This window comes from Lissotriton vulgaris, chromosome 6 (genome assembly GCF_964263255.1).
Source record: "Lissotriton vulgaris chromosome 6, aLisVul1.2, whole genome shotgun sequence".
NCBI classification, from domain to species: domain Eukaryota; kingdom Metazoa; phylum Chordata; class Amphibia; order Caudata; family Salamandridae; genus Lissotriton; species Lissotriton vulgaris.
Window position 1 is genome coordinate 79,492,631 of NC_141694.1, and position 14,331 is coordinate 79,506,961.

The following is a 14,331-nucleotide window of genomic DNA, read 5'->3' on the forward strand; positions in this document are numbered from 1 at the left end:
GCTTGTACTGTAAGGATCGCTGGGTGGAGTTGCAACCAGACAAATGGGATACTGGGTAGTCTAACTACCATAAACAACAAGTCTTTTCTGTACATATTTGAAACCGCATTACACACTTCAACAGATTTTCAACTATCAGCAATTAATAGATTTATAAGATAGTTATAGCCTCCCAGTCACCTTATATATCACTTTAGCTATCACAACGTTGTTTTATGATTTTGTAAAAAAGACTTCAAACTAAAATAAAAAAGGTATTGTACTCTTGATTCTATACAATAAATATACACTGAATGTCCTTCAAGAAATATGAACTTTCTAAGGCTCATATACGATGCCCAACTTTCCTGATCATGACCCAAATATCATCAATATAAAAACCAGGCTTTGTGGATGTGATTCACTGGAGGGCTTACCTAGCAGTGTAAGTAGAAAGAGAATGATCATGAATGGAGCCTATCTGTGGTTGCCACTCTTTCTCCAGATTGGGTTTATATCTGGGAAGCTTTGTTGCTTGACTTGAAAGGGAGGAAGATTTATCTACTTACATAAAGAACTAGCCTTCAACTATCTGGAAGTAGTGCCCGGATTCCAACAAGACAACACAGGCCTAACTGACTGGCAAGAGCATTGTGAGGACATTTCAAATTACCAAGACTCCCCACAAGTTCCCAAGCCCAGCTGCTCACGAGAAGCCTTATGAGAATGGTATGCTTACTCTGTGCTTGCCGATATTGGTAAGAAGTGCCCAAGGATATTACAGTGAAGAAAATACATATGGCAATTAGGGGAATAGCCCCCAATAAAACCTCTGGGCTACACAAAATTTCCTGGCAACCTATACTTGAATGAGAAAAACCTTTGGAGTTCTTACTTTGGCAATGTTATTTACAGCGATTTTGAAGAGGGCACCAATTCCTCACACTTAGGCAGTGACTGCATTAATCCCCATTGTTGGACCTGGCCCTGCTCAGGTGCGGGTGGCATGATCTCGTAGTAGTTGGCAGTCATCTTGTTTTAGTAGCTTTTCGATCCATTCCCCCCTATTATTTATCTGACCCGGGGAACATAGGAGAAATAGGAGACAAACACCCCTAAATTCAGAATTACGTGATACACTCTTTAGGAAGAGTGCTCTCCACCTCCTAGGTCTAGAAATAGGACTTCTGGACTGGGACTATCTTCCAGGCAATCTAGCTGGACGATTGATTGATTGATTGATTTTAAAACTTATATAGCGCTTACTGTCACCCCACGGGTATCCTGGCGCTTTCGACTAAAAACTGAGTCACGATTAAATAGGTTACATCAGCCCTTACCTGTATAGAGGATTCCTGCTAGGCTTTGGGGAAAAGCCAGGTTTTCAGGTTCCTGCAAAATTCCAGCAGGGCGCTAATCTGTCTAAGGCTCTGGGGAAGTCCATTCCACAGCCGAGCGCCAACTACACTAAATGCTCTACCTCCTAACCTGGCCCGTTTGAACCTGGGCACCGTGAGTAGTGAGGCACTAGATGATCGCAGTTGCCTGGAAGGTTGATACCTAGAGAACCTTTCCTGCAAAGGGACTGGCCCTAACTCATGTATCGCTTTAAAAACCAGACACAGGGACTTGAAGCGAATACGTTCCGTCACCGGTAACCAGTGCAGCTCCCTCAGTGCCATTGTTTTCGAGGAGCGGCGTTGCCAACCAAGAGCAAGTTTAGCTGCCGCCGACTGGATTCTTTGGAGCCCTTGTAGAATATATAACGGGGCCCCTAGATACAACGAATTGCAGTAATCCAGTCTGCTACCCACTATGCTACTAACTACCAGTGGGCGAGTCTCTTTAGGCAGCAAGGGTAGAATTTTACGCAGCATGCGTAGCAACGCAAAACAGACATTGGCGGTCTTATTGGCCTGTGATTCCAACTGGAGGTCCTTGTCAATCAGCACCCCCAGGTTACGTACTTTGTTCACCGGGATCAGTGGTTCCTCTTCTGGGGTCAGCCTAAATTCAGATGGAAATTGTCTAGGTGGCCCACCCGAGGAGCAGTAAACCACCTCGGTCTTTCCTGCGTTAAACTGTAGGGAATTCCTACTAAGCCAATTGGCTGTCTTCCGCATGCATTCCTGGAACCGATCAAGGGATACAGCGTGGTCACCCTCCAAGGAGAATGCCAATTGAGTGTCATCCGCGTAATTAACTGTGCAAACTCCGGCAGACTTTATAATGGGGAGCAGGGGCTGCAAGTAAATATTAAATAAGATGGGACTAATTGCAGACCCCTGCGGTACCCCATGGGTGACCGATGTTTTCCTAGCCGTGAAAGGGGCCAGTGTTACCACCTGATGACGTCCTGCCAGGTAGGATTTTAACCATTGCAGTGCCTGCCCCTCCACTCCCAAATTCTGTAGTCTCTCCAACAGAATTAGATGGTTGACGGTGTCGAATACGGCCGACATATCGAGAAGCACTAACACAGTCGCATTCCCGTTGTCGGCACGCATCCGCAGGTTGTCCAGCATGGTGACCAGAGCCGTCTCCGTTCCGTGACCGGGACGGAAGCCGAACTGGTCTTTATCAAGAAGAGTTCTCCTCCAGGAAGTGCGACAGTTCCCTACTAACTGTTTTCTCCAGAATCTTCACTGGGTAAGGTAGGAGAGATATAGGTCTAAAATTGGCCGGTACTGAAGGATCCAGGGAAGGCTTTTTAATCAGTGGAGTCACCGTTGCCAGTTTCCATTCCGCTGGAACCTCTCCTTTCTCCAGGGATTGATTACAAATCTGTCTCAGCCAGGGGAGCGTATCCCGGCCAGATAACTTCCATATTCTGGAGGGGAAAGGGTCATTTGGAGAGCCTGAGGATACACTCTCTACCAGTCTATCAAAAGCCTCTTTTGGCAGGGTTTGGAATTTATTCAGGGAGACTGGTTGCAATTGAGCTTCCGCTCCCATCTGTACCAAGGTAAGTTCATCCACCATGTTGTTAACAGTGAGACTGTCCACGATCTTACTGATTTTGTCTTGGAAGTGTGAAGCAATCGCATCACAGAGTTCTTGTGATGCTGTCACTTTATTGTCCAGACATTTAGGGGCGGACAGCGCTTTAGTAATTTCGAAGAGGACTTTTGTCCCGTTAGATGCATGGGTGATAGAGCTAGCGTAAAAGTCAGCCTTCGCCTTAAGGATACTTTCCTTATAGTGCAGCTGTCTCCGTCTTAGTTCCGTTTTATCTTCCTCCCCATACCCATTCCTCCACTTCCTTTCCGCCTTCTTGCGAAGTAGCCGGAGCTGTTTCAGCTCCTCATTGAACCAGGGCGCCGAAGCCTTCCTCTTGTTTTTTATCCTCTTCAGAGGAATTACCTGGTCTAAGATGGCAGAAATGTGGTTTGTATAAGTTAAATAGTTCTCTTCTACCGATATCATGGGATCGAAGTGTATGTCCTCTGGGTCAAACACTGGGAATCTGCAATGGTCCAACTTCGCCCATTCCCTGCCTATTCTATAGGATCTGTGCTGATTTTCCCTGTCCTTAATATGCATCGTCCTGATGCTGAACAGGACCAGGTGGTGGTCTGACCAGCTCTGAGGCATTATATCTAAAATCCTTGTTATGTCTTGATTTGAGAATAGTAAATCAAGGACGTGCCCCCCCTCATGCGTCGGTCCTTCCACCATCTGGATGAGATCCAGATTGGTACAGGTATGTCTTAAATCCCGTAAGTAGTTATTCGCCTTCCCATCCTCCCAGAGATTAAAATCTCCAAGAATAATCATTCTGGAGTGAGCCAGCGCAAAATTAGTAATAAAATCAAAGAAATTCTGGTAGTCTGTAGAGCCCCCCGGGGGCCTATAGCATAGGAGTCCGGTAAATAAATTCCCGCAAGAGGAGTGTAGTGCAAACCCCATCATTTCTATGCCCTCCACTTCATTAGTTGATAGGAGTCTAAAATCCAGCTCTTCCTCAAAGATTACTCCCACCCCTCCCCCTCTGCCCTTGGTCCTAGGCTTATGTAAAATTTTATAGCCACTAGGGCAGGCAAATCCTAAGACAGCAGTGGACTGTGCATGCAGCCATGTCTCTGTTAAAAACAGTATGTCGAGGCGCAGGTCCTCAATCAGATCAGAGACCTCTGCGGCATGTTTTACAATTGATCGACTGTTAATCAGCCCTCCCCTGAGAGTCTTCTCCTCCTCTTTCACCACGAACCCAGTCCTACCTAACTCCAAAAGTCGGTCTCTATCATATTGTATCCGCCTTTGATCGACTCCCAGTCGGGCAGAGAGTCCAGCACCGAGCGCATCCGGGGCGCGGACGGGCGCAGACGGGCTTGCCTCTGGCGCGCCATCGGCGCGCCCGCCGCGCACGCGCGCTTGCATTTCCCCTTTTTTATCTGTTGGGACGTGTACACCGCCGAGCAGCACCGACTAGAGCGCTTCCCAAGGTGGCGCCTGCCGATGGTCGTGCCCCTGCCTCTCCCTCACTCAAGATGGCGCGGTGTCTACCTAAAGATTTCAATTCACGCAAAAATAGCGTGTGAATGGTAGGTTTCTTTTAATGTGCAAGTAAGCGGATACAACACCACAATCAATCCACAATTAAAATTGGCAATATCACATAATGTTTAAAAAACTGATTTTCGGAAAGTGCAAATTACTTCTTTTTAAAATGATGTGCCCTGCGAGATCTGCTACAGTTAGTGTCTAGGACTGCGCGCTCGCTTTTCCCCCTTTTTATCTGTTGGGACGTGTACACCGCCGAGCAGCACCGACTAGAGCGCTTCCCAAGGTGGCGCCTGCCGATGGTCGTGCCCCTGCCTCTCCCTCACTCAAGATGGCGCGGTGTCTACCTAAAGATTTCAATTCACGCAAAAATAGCGTGTGAATGGTAGGTTTCTTTAATGTGCAAGTAAGCGGATACAACACCACAATCAATCCACAATTAAAATTGGCAATATCACATAATGTTTAAAAAACGGCGATTTTCGGAAAGTGCAAATTACTTCTTTTTAAAATGATGTGCCCTGCGAGATCGTGCTACAGTTAGTGTCTAGGACTGCACGCTCGCTTTTCCCCCTTTTTATCTGTTGGGACGTGTACACCGCCGAGCAGCACCGACTAGAGCGCTTCCCAAGGTGGCGCCTGCCGATGGTCGTGCCCCTGCCTCTCCCTCACTGAAGATGGGGCGGTGTCTACCTAAAGATTTCAATTCACGCAAAAATAGCGTGTGAATGGTAGGTTTCTTTTAATGAGCAAGTAAGCGGATACAACACCACAATCAATCCACAATTAAAATTGGCAATATCACATAATGTTTAAAAAACGGCGATTTTCGGAAAGTGCAAATTACTTCTTTTTAAAATGATGTGCCCTGCGAGATCGTGCTACAGACGATACTGCTAGGATGTGTATTCACCGTCTGGAGACAGTGACCGGGCCTGGGGAAACTCCGCCATCTTGTATCTGCTGTCTGCCCTTTAGATTAGAGGGGAGGAGTAGTTTCGGGGCTGCGTCCTGGCCCCCACAATACCGGCGTCGCTTCCTGCTGGGCGGCTGACGACCCTGCCTTCCTGCTTCAAAGGATGAGGTGGCGCAAGACGGGAGCCACCCTCAACCGGGCCTAAGGGAGGGAAACCCCTGGCCTACATGAAAGGAGATCAAAGACATTTTGAGATATAAAAGAAGGACACTGGAACTAGAGAGTCAGATCCTAGAGAGTCGCTATCCACAAGAGCCCTGCTGACGCTGTCGCGGCCCCAAGCCTTCGCCATCACCTGAGCCCTGCTGACGCTGTCGCGGCTCCAAGTCCTCGCTATCCACAAAGGCCCTTCTGACGCTGTCACGGCCCAAGCCTTCGCCATCACCCGAGCCCTGCTGACGCTGTCGCGGCTCCCAGTCTTCGCTATCCACAGGGGCCCTGTTGACGCTGTCGCAGCCCAAAGCCTTCGCCTTCACCTGAGCCCTGCTGATGCTGTCGCGGCTCTCAGCTTGCACCACCACCGAGCCTGCGGACGCTGTCGCTGCTCCAAGCTATTACCAACCCCCGAGTCCGACGGACACTGTCGCGGCTCACGCTTGTCTTCCACCTGTACTGACCAGCAGCAACATAGGGTGCTTTCCGCACTCCTGCCCGCACTGCTGAGGGCGTCACGAACTGTGAGAACTCCACTGCTGGTGCGCCACGAACTTTGAGGACAGAACCAGGAGTACGAAGCCTACTCCAGGCCGCACCGCTGGTGCGCCACGAACCCTGAGACTAGAATCACAGCCTCATCGGAGGTACTGTGGAGATTGTATGGTTATTAACCTACTGAGAGAGTTATATAAAGAAGTCTATATTTTTACTAGAACTCTGTGTCATGTCTATTTTGTCGTGGGTCTCCTCGACCACTACGTGCAATCCGAAATACTTGGCCCGCTAACTAAAGAGAATAAACCTGCCTGCCCTCGCTACCATCCTCCCTAGGGGAGCAGGCGTCATTTGGGGAAGGGCCCCTCCCTTCCTGTACGTGGGAGTGGGGTTCCTACTGGACTGGGGTGCGACCTTTAGCCAGGTAGGGGTTCCATTTCGAACACCCATTTTTAACAAGCATTTGCAATGCAATAGGTCTTGCATTAATTAAGTTTGAGCTATTGGCATTGCTAAATATTGCAACACCAATTGCAACAAAAGTCTATTAATTGTAGGCCCAAAAAATGTATTTATTTTTGAAGCAATGGTGGCATGCTGCGCTTTAGATAAATATGTTAAAACGTAAAGTGCGCCATGCTGCGATTGGTACAATAGTTAAATGTGTATGCGTTAACAATTGATGTGTGCACTGATGGCTGGTGGTGTGGGTCTGGTGAATGCGTGCACCGACGGCTGGTGGTGTCTGTGTGCCTGGTGAAAGCGTGCACTGATGGCGGGTGGTGTTTGTGCCCGGTGAAAGCATGCACTGACGACTGATGGTGTCTGTGCCTGGTGAAAGTGTGCACTGACTGTGTGGTTGTGTGTGTGGTTGTGTGTGTGGTTGTTGTTTTGTGGTTGTATGTGTGGTTGTATGTGTGGTTGTGGTTGTTTGTGTGTGTGGTTGCGTGTGTGGTTGTGTGTGTGGTTGTGTGTGAGGTTGTGTATGTGGTGTGTGTGTGGTGTGTTTGTGGTTGTGTGTGTGGGTGTGTGTGTGTGGGTGTGGCTGTGGGGGTGTGTGTGGTTGTGGTTGTGTGTGTGGTTGTGTGCGTGTGGTTGTGTGCGTGTGGTTGTGTGGTTGTGTGTGTGTGGTTGTGTGTGCGTGTGGTTGTGTGTGGGGTTGTGGTTGTGTGTGGTTCTCTGTGTGGTTGTGTGTGTGTGGTTCTCTGTGTGGTTGTGTGTGTGTGGTTGTGGTTGTGTGTATGTGTTGTTGTGTGTATGTGTGGTTGTATGTGTGATTGTGTGTGGGTTTGTGGTTTTGTGTGTGGTTGTGTGTGGTTGTGCGTGTGTGGTTGTGTGTGTAAGTGTGGTTGTGTGTGTGGTTGTGTGTGGTTGTGGTTGTGTGTGTGTGGTTGTGTGTGTGTGGTTGTGTGTGTGTTGTGTTTGTGTGCTTAGTGTTTGTGGTTGTGTGTGTGGTTGTGTGTGTGGGTGTGGGTGTGGTTGTGTGTGTGCGGTTGCGTGTGTGGTTTTGTGTGTGGTTGTGTGTGTGGTTGTGTGTGTGGGTGTTTGTGTGCGGTTGCGTGTGTGGTTGTGTGTGGTTGTGTGTGTGGTTGTGTGTGTGGTTGTGTGTGTGGTTGTGCGTGTGGTTGTGTGTGTGGTTGTGTGTGTGGTTGTGTGTGTGGTTGTGTGTGTGGTTGTGTGTGTGGTTGTGTGTGTTGTGTTTGTGGTTGTGTGTGTGTGTGTGGTTGTGTGTGTGGTTGTGTGTGTGGATGTGTGTGTGGTTGTATGTGTGGTTGTGGTAGTGTGTGTGGTTGTGTGTGTTTGGTTCTGTGTGTGTGTGGTTGTGTGTGGTGTGTGGTTGTGGTTGTGTGTGGTTCTGTGTGTGGTGTGTGTTTGTGTGTGTGTCTGGCTGTGGTTGTGTGTGTGTGGTTGTGGTGTGTGTGTGGGTGTGCTTGTGGTTGTGTGTGTGTCGTGTATGGTTGTACTTTTGTGGAAAAGTGGAAAGTGTGCACTGACGGCTGGTGGTGTTTGTGCCCGGTGAAAGCATGCACTGACGACTGATGGTCTCTGTGCCTGGTGAAAATGTGCACTGACTGTGTGGTTGTGTGTGTGGTTGTGGTTTTGTGGTTGTGTGGTTGCGTGTGTGGTTGTGTGTGTGGTTGTGTGGATGTGGTTGCGTGTGTGGTTGTGTGTGTGGTTGTGTGTGTGTGGTTGTGTGTGTGTGGTGCGTTTGTGGGTGTGGGTGTGTGTGTGGTTGTGTGGGTGTGGTTGTGTGTGGTGTTGTGTGTGGTTGTGTATGGTTGTGGTTGTGTGTGTGTGGTTGTGTGCGTGTGGTTGTGTGTGTGTGTGTGTGTTTGGTTGTGTGTGCGTGTGGTTGTGGTTGTGTGTGTGGCTGTGGTTGTGTGTGATTCTCTGTGTGGTTGTGTGTGTGTGGTTGTGGTTGTGTGTGTGGTTGTGTGTGTGGGGCTGTGTGTGTGGTTGTGTGTGTGGTTGTGTGTATGTGTGGTTGTGTGTATGTGTGGTTGTGTGTATGTGTGGTTGTGTGTGGTTTTGTGTGGTTGTGGTTGTGTGTGGTTGTGGTTTTGTGTGTGTGGTTGTGTGTATGTGATTGTGTGTGTGTGGTTGTGTGTGGTTGTGTGTGTGTGGTTGGTTGTGGTTGTATGTAGTTGTATGTGTGGTTGTGGTTTTGTGGCTGTGTGTGTGGTTGTGGCTGTGTGTGGTTGTGTGTGTGGTTGTGTGTGTGTGGTTGTAGTTGTGTGTGGTCGTAGTTGTGTGTGTGGTTGTGTGGGTGGTTGTGTGGGTGCTTGTGGTTGTGTGTGTGGTTGTGTGTATGTGTGGTTGTGTGTGTGGTTGTGGTTGTGTGTGTGGTTGTGTGTGTGTGTGTGTGGTTGTGGTGTGTGTGGTTGTGTGGGTGTGTGTGGGTGCTTGTGGTTGTGTGTGTGTGATTGTGTGTGGTTGTGTGTATGTGTGGTTGTGTGTGTGGTTGTGGTTGTGTGTGTGGTTCAGTGGTTGTGTGTGTGCGGTTGTGTGTGGTTGTGGTTTTTTGGCTGTGTGTGTGTTGTGTTTGTGGTTGTGTGTGTGGTTGTATGTGTGGTTGTGGTTGTGTGTGTGGATGTGTGCGTGTTGTTATGGTTGTGTGTGGTTGTGTGTGGTTGTGGTGTGTGTGGTTGTGTGTGGCTGTGTGTGTGGTTGTGCATGTTTATGTGTGTGTGGTTGTGTGTGTGGGGTTGTGGTTTTGTATGTGTGGTTGGTTGTGGTTGTGTGTGTGGTGTGTGGTTGTGTGTGGTTGTATGTGTGGTTGTGGTTTTGTGGTTGTGGTTGTGTGTGGTTGTAGTGGTGTGTGTGGTTATAGTTGTGTGTGTGTGGTTGTGTGTGCTTATGTATATGTGGTTGTGTGTGTGGTTGTGTGTGTGTGCGTGGTTGTGGTTGTGTGTGGTTGTATGTGTGGTTGTGGTTTTGTGGCTGTGTGTGTGGTTGTGGTTGTGTGTGGTTGTAGTGGTGTGTGTGGTTGTAGTTGTGTGTGTGTGTGGTTATGTGTGCTTATGTATATGTGGTTGTGTGTGTGGTTGTGTGTGCCTGTGGTTGTGTGTGTGTGTTTCGTGTGTGTGTGGTTGTGTGTGTGTGTGGTGGTGTGTGTGTGTGGCTGTGTGTGTGTGGATGTGGTGTGTGTGTGGTTCTGGTTTTGTGCGTGGTTATGTGTGGTTGTGTGTGGGGTTGTGTGTGTGGTTGGGTGTGGTTGTGTGTGGTTGTGTATGTGGTTGTGTGTGGTTGTGTGTGTGGTTGTGTGTGTGTGGTTGTGTGTTTGTGTTTGGTTGTGCGTGTGGTTGTGTGTGTGGTTGTGTGTGTGTGGTTGTGTGTGTCTGTGTGGTTGTGGTTTTGTGTGTGGTTGTATGTGCGGTTGTTTGTGTGGTTGTGTGCTTGGTTGGGTATGGTTGTGCGTGTGGCTGTGTGTGTGGTTTTGTGTGTGTGTGGTTGTGTGTATGTGTGTGTCTGCGGTTGTGTGTGTGGTTGTGTGTGGTGTGTGTGTGTGGCTATGGTGTGTGTGGTTGCTTGTGGTTGTGTGTGTGTGGTTGTGTGTGTGCGTGTGGTTGTGTGTGTGGCTGTGGCTGTGTGTGTGTGTGTGGTTTTGTGTCAGAGAGGGGGATTCCTATGTAAAGTGGGCGTTTTATACCCCTGGGCAATGTGCCAGTACCGCCCACGTCATGCTAGTTTTTGCAGTGTGGGACTAGATGGAGACCAGGACTTCGTATTGTTGTCCGTGCACAGGGGCACGAGTTGTAGAACCCAGGACAGCAAGCTCTCTTGTGGAATCGGAAGGAATTGGCCTTTCGGTACAGGCTCCTCTTAGTGCTACGCTTTCCACTGGTGATCTGGCCTTTCGTTGTAGTACAGCACCCTCTGTGTACCCCCGAATTAAGTCTTGGATGTGAGGTGTTCATGAATTTGAGCCTGAGGCTGCTTTGTGGTGAGGGAGGAAGGGGCAGGTGTGAGAGGTGCCATGACAACAAAAAATGCAGGAAAAGCAGATTGCAGGAAAAGCAGATGGCCGCGCGGGCACACGCAGGTGCACTCATGCTTGTAGCCAGCAAGCAAAGACTGGGTAGCACTTTTGAGATCCCCTTTAAACAAGGACTGTTACATTTTCCCATATGACTGCAGCATTTAGCAATTATTATACTGGGGCTTGCTGTTCACATTGAGATCACTCCTGAGGGTGGGCAGGGAGGAAAACGATTCGGTTTGAAACATTTACAGCTCTGCCTCGGAAACCCAGAAAACAAGGATGAATCACGAGTTACCTGCTTAAATTGTGTGCTCTTGGCTGGCATGGGTAAAAGACATTAACAAAGCCAATAGCTCTCACATCCAGTCGATCACCAGAAGTTTTGAAAAGTCCAAGTGGCGTGAATTTGCTAAAAGTGCAATTTTAGCAAATTACGCTAGATGGCGTCAGTCTTTAAACATCTGCCAGTTTAATTTGAAACTGAATAAAGAAAGCTGGTGCTGACGTGTAAACTATGTAGAATTACACTTAAGATGTACTACGAGAGCAGCACCAAGAAGACTGATGGGCAAGAAATTGAAACTTTAGCAAGAGAGAACTAGCACATAACACAACTGTTAACATATTTGCCGATTAATAATCGCCTCGGGACCATGCCATGAAAATACGGTCCGGAGATCCAGAAACAGCTGCAGTAGTTAGCCCTTCAGACGCAGTACCGAATAAAGCCAGCAAGCATGTAGCATAAAAATCTTACGTGCATTTGGATAGTCAGCGGTGCTATTAGGACAGGTGAGAAGAGCGGCCTTCATGTATAATTGAAAGTGATGTTTCACGAAACGCATCACGTTTATATTACTGGCAAGAATTCAGTCTCAAAAACATCAGAGAAGAAATCCAGTGATACCAGATTTCTTATACCTGTGTGTATTGTCCCCAGCACACGTCCCGAAATATACAGAAATATATTATTGTTGAGGCTCTTCATTTCTGTGAACGTTTGATCCAGTTCAGAGACTGCTTCAGCGCACAATGTTTTTCCTGTCAAACTGGAGGCAATTCGCAAACACTAATCACTTCTTCATTAATGTGGGAACTGCAGAGGAACTCGATGGTCGAAAAGCGCACAGACTTCAAGGCAGCAAGGAAAGGCCAAACGCTCAGATACGTTATGCAGTGCCTTGATTAACTCAGAATAAACATACATCTGGTGGTAATACAAAGTTATGCTGAATGACTGCAGGAAGTGGGAGGAGGGAGTGGCAAATGAGGAGCACTTTCGCGGCCGCTTTGATGGCCGCGCGGCTCACTAAGAACCTCAAAGCGGTTGCAAAAGTCCTCCCAAAGGCTGCAGGCGGACAAATGGTTCGCGGGCCCGGCGCACATGCACTGTACCCGATCGGCCTGCAGACTTTGGGAGCATTTTTGAAAGCCCTTACTTAACTCTCGCAGAGCAATGCATGCACGTCGGCTCAGGGAGACCTAAAAAGGGCTCACATGATTTGCCAATAAGTCCTATAGATAGTACTCTAAAGCTTTTTAGTAATGTAATTGTTAGAAGGGGCGATCCCGAGAGGTCGGGTTAAGTCTACCCGGCTCCTCCGTGACCTACCTCTCCCACCAATAATGCCGAGCCTTGTGAGGGATCTCCACCGGGAAAGACCTCAAGTAGTGAATCGTACACACGAGGTCACACCACACTTATGAACAGACACAACACCGAGGGATAAGTTATCAACTTCTTTATAATCACGAAGAAAAGCAATATCACACTTATGTACAACGATCGAGGGATCGCAGAGAGTCTCAAGTCTTTTAGGGATGGGGGTAGCGGGACAGTCTTAGGTTCGTAACCCAGCACGTGGCGTACCCTGCGCACAGCTCTCAATCCTCGAGCCGGGGGGATACAGAAGATGTTAGTCACACTGGTGCTCCTACTCACTTGAGGATAGTCTCTTCGGGATGGTGACTTCGATAGTCCAGCCGGACTAGAATGTTCCTCGAGCCGCGACAGAGTCAGCAGGGCTAGCTCTGTAGGAGGTTCAGGAGGAGCCACGACCACGTCAGCAGGGCTCAGAGAGTTCCGTAGATGTCTTCAAGATTCAGCTCGAGCTGCGACGAGGTCAGCAGGGCTCAAGAGTTCACGAGGTTCAGTCAGCCGCGATCAGATCAGCAGGGCTTCCTTGTCAAAGATACAACTGCCCGCTAGTTCAGGGGCGATCCTTGATATAGTTCAGTGACCCTTTGATGTCCGGACCCTGGCAGGCAGGGGTCCGAGGCTGTGGGGGCGGTCCGTGGGTGAGGTCCGGAGGTTAGTTCTTTGATCCTTTCGAGGATGCGTCTGGGAATTCCCAGACGCCCAGCAGGTCTTGAGCCAGCACTCGGGGAGGCCAGAGGTGACATCGAAACTGGCCCTCAGGGGGGAGATCAGAGGTGTGATCGAAACCGGTCTCTCAGGGGAGGCCGGAGGTGCCATCGAAACTCCTCGCCTTCTCTCACTAGGGTATCCCTCACCCTCCCAACGGGGGCTGGCGCGTCTGGAGCCTATGCTACGCTGGGGCTGGGGTCATGCTAGGCCCACAGCATCAGGGATCTCGGGAAGGGAAAATGGCTGCCGATGGGCCTATGGGGCCTTGCGGGTCTGGGGCGTGCGGGCTGGAAGGGTGGCCGGGGACAGGCCGATGCAGGCAATGGGCATTTGGTCAGACATGGGTAGGGCAGCTAGGGAGTCCCTATGTACGGAGCTGGGCTGACGGGGAGCTGATTCGCGGGGGGAACCACGCCACGAGGCCGGGTCCAACAGTAATCCTCGGTAGACTACAGGATTGGCAGCCTACCAATGAGATTCTGACACCCCTCCAGGTGGGTTTTCCATAGTCCACAAGAGTAATTGATCAAGTGTTCCATTTACAAATGTTGTACTGGAAGACAGATACATTAGGAGAGGGACACATTTACATAGTGTTTTTAGACCTGCGCTATAGTTCTCCAGTATTATCTTTCATAGATTCAAATGCTTGTATCTTCCCCGTCGTCATGGTGGGAGTCTCACGGTAACAGAATGACCAAAGCAGTATCATAAACTGCATAGAAAAGCCCATAGGGACTGTAGCATTTCGTAACCAGACCATCTCATTATTTGGTCCAAAAGTCAGCCAATCAGCATTGCTGCCCTGCCCTCACACTCCCCAGCAGAAGCTTCCTGCCTCAGATTTCCGTCCCCGAGTGAGAGACATGGATAAATACAGAGAACAGGTTCTGCCTGAGAAACGGGGAGGCGGGTGGGCGCATGTGAATCTATGAAAGATAATACTGGAGAACTATAGTGTACAGGTAAGTAACTAATTCCTTCTCCAGTATTACATCTTTCATAGATTCACATGCTTGTATCAGTGTAGTAAGCAGTGCTCACACAATTTGCAGCGTTTCCAGGATAGAACCCAGAAGGAAGCTCTGTAGTAAAGCAATGTTAGAACATGATCTAAAATACAATGTGGAAGTTCTTGAAATAAAAGCATAATAGAACAATACATATCAGTATAATACTATATATGCAGATATAAATCCATATATATATATATCCATCTGGCAATACTCAGTCTTGACAGAGGAAGGCCTCTCCTTTGACCTTCAAATGCAATAAATAATTGTTTGGATTTGCGGAATGTCTTTGTTCGTTCAATGTAGAACTTCAAACATCTAGCAATGTTTAAAGAGTGCAAAGCTCTTTCTGCTTCAG

At 48.7% G+C, this 14,331-nt stretch overlaps 1 protein-coding gene across 2 annotated transcripts in view; it reads right to left on the reverse strand.

Moving 5' to 3' along the window:
- The window catches only part of LOC147706825 (ATP-binding cassette sub-family C member 10-like), an 875,391-nt gene that overhangs the window by 674,676 nt on the left and 186,384 nt on the right, over positions 1-14,331 (reverse strand). The window lies entirely within an intron of this gene.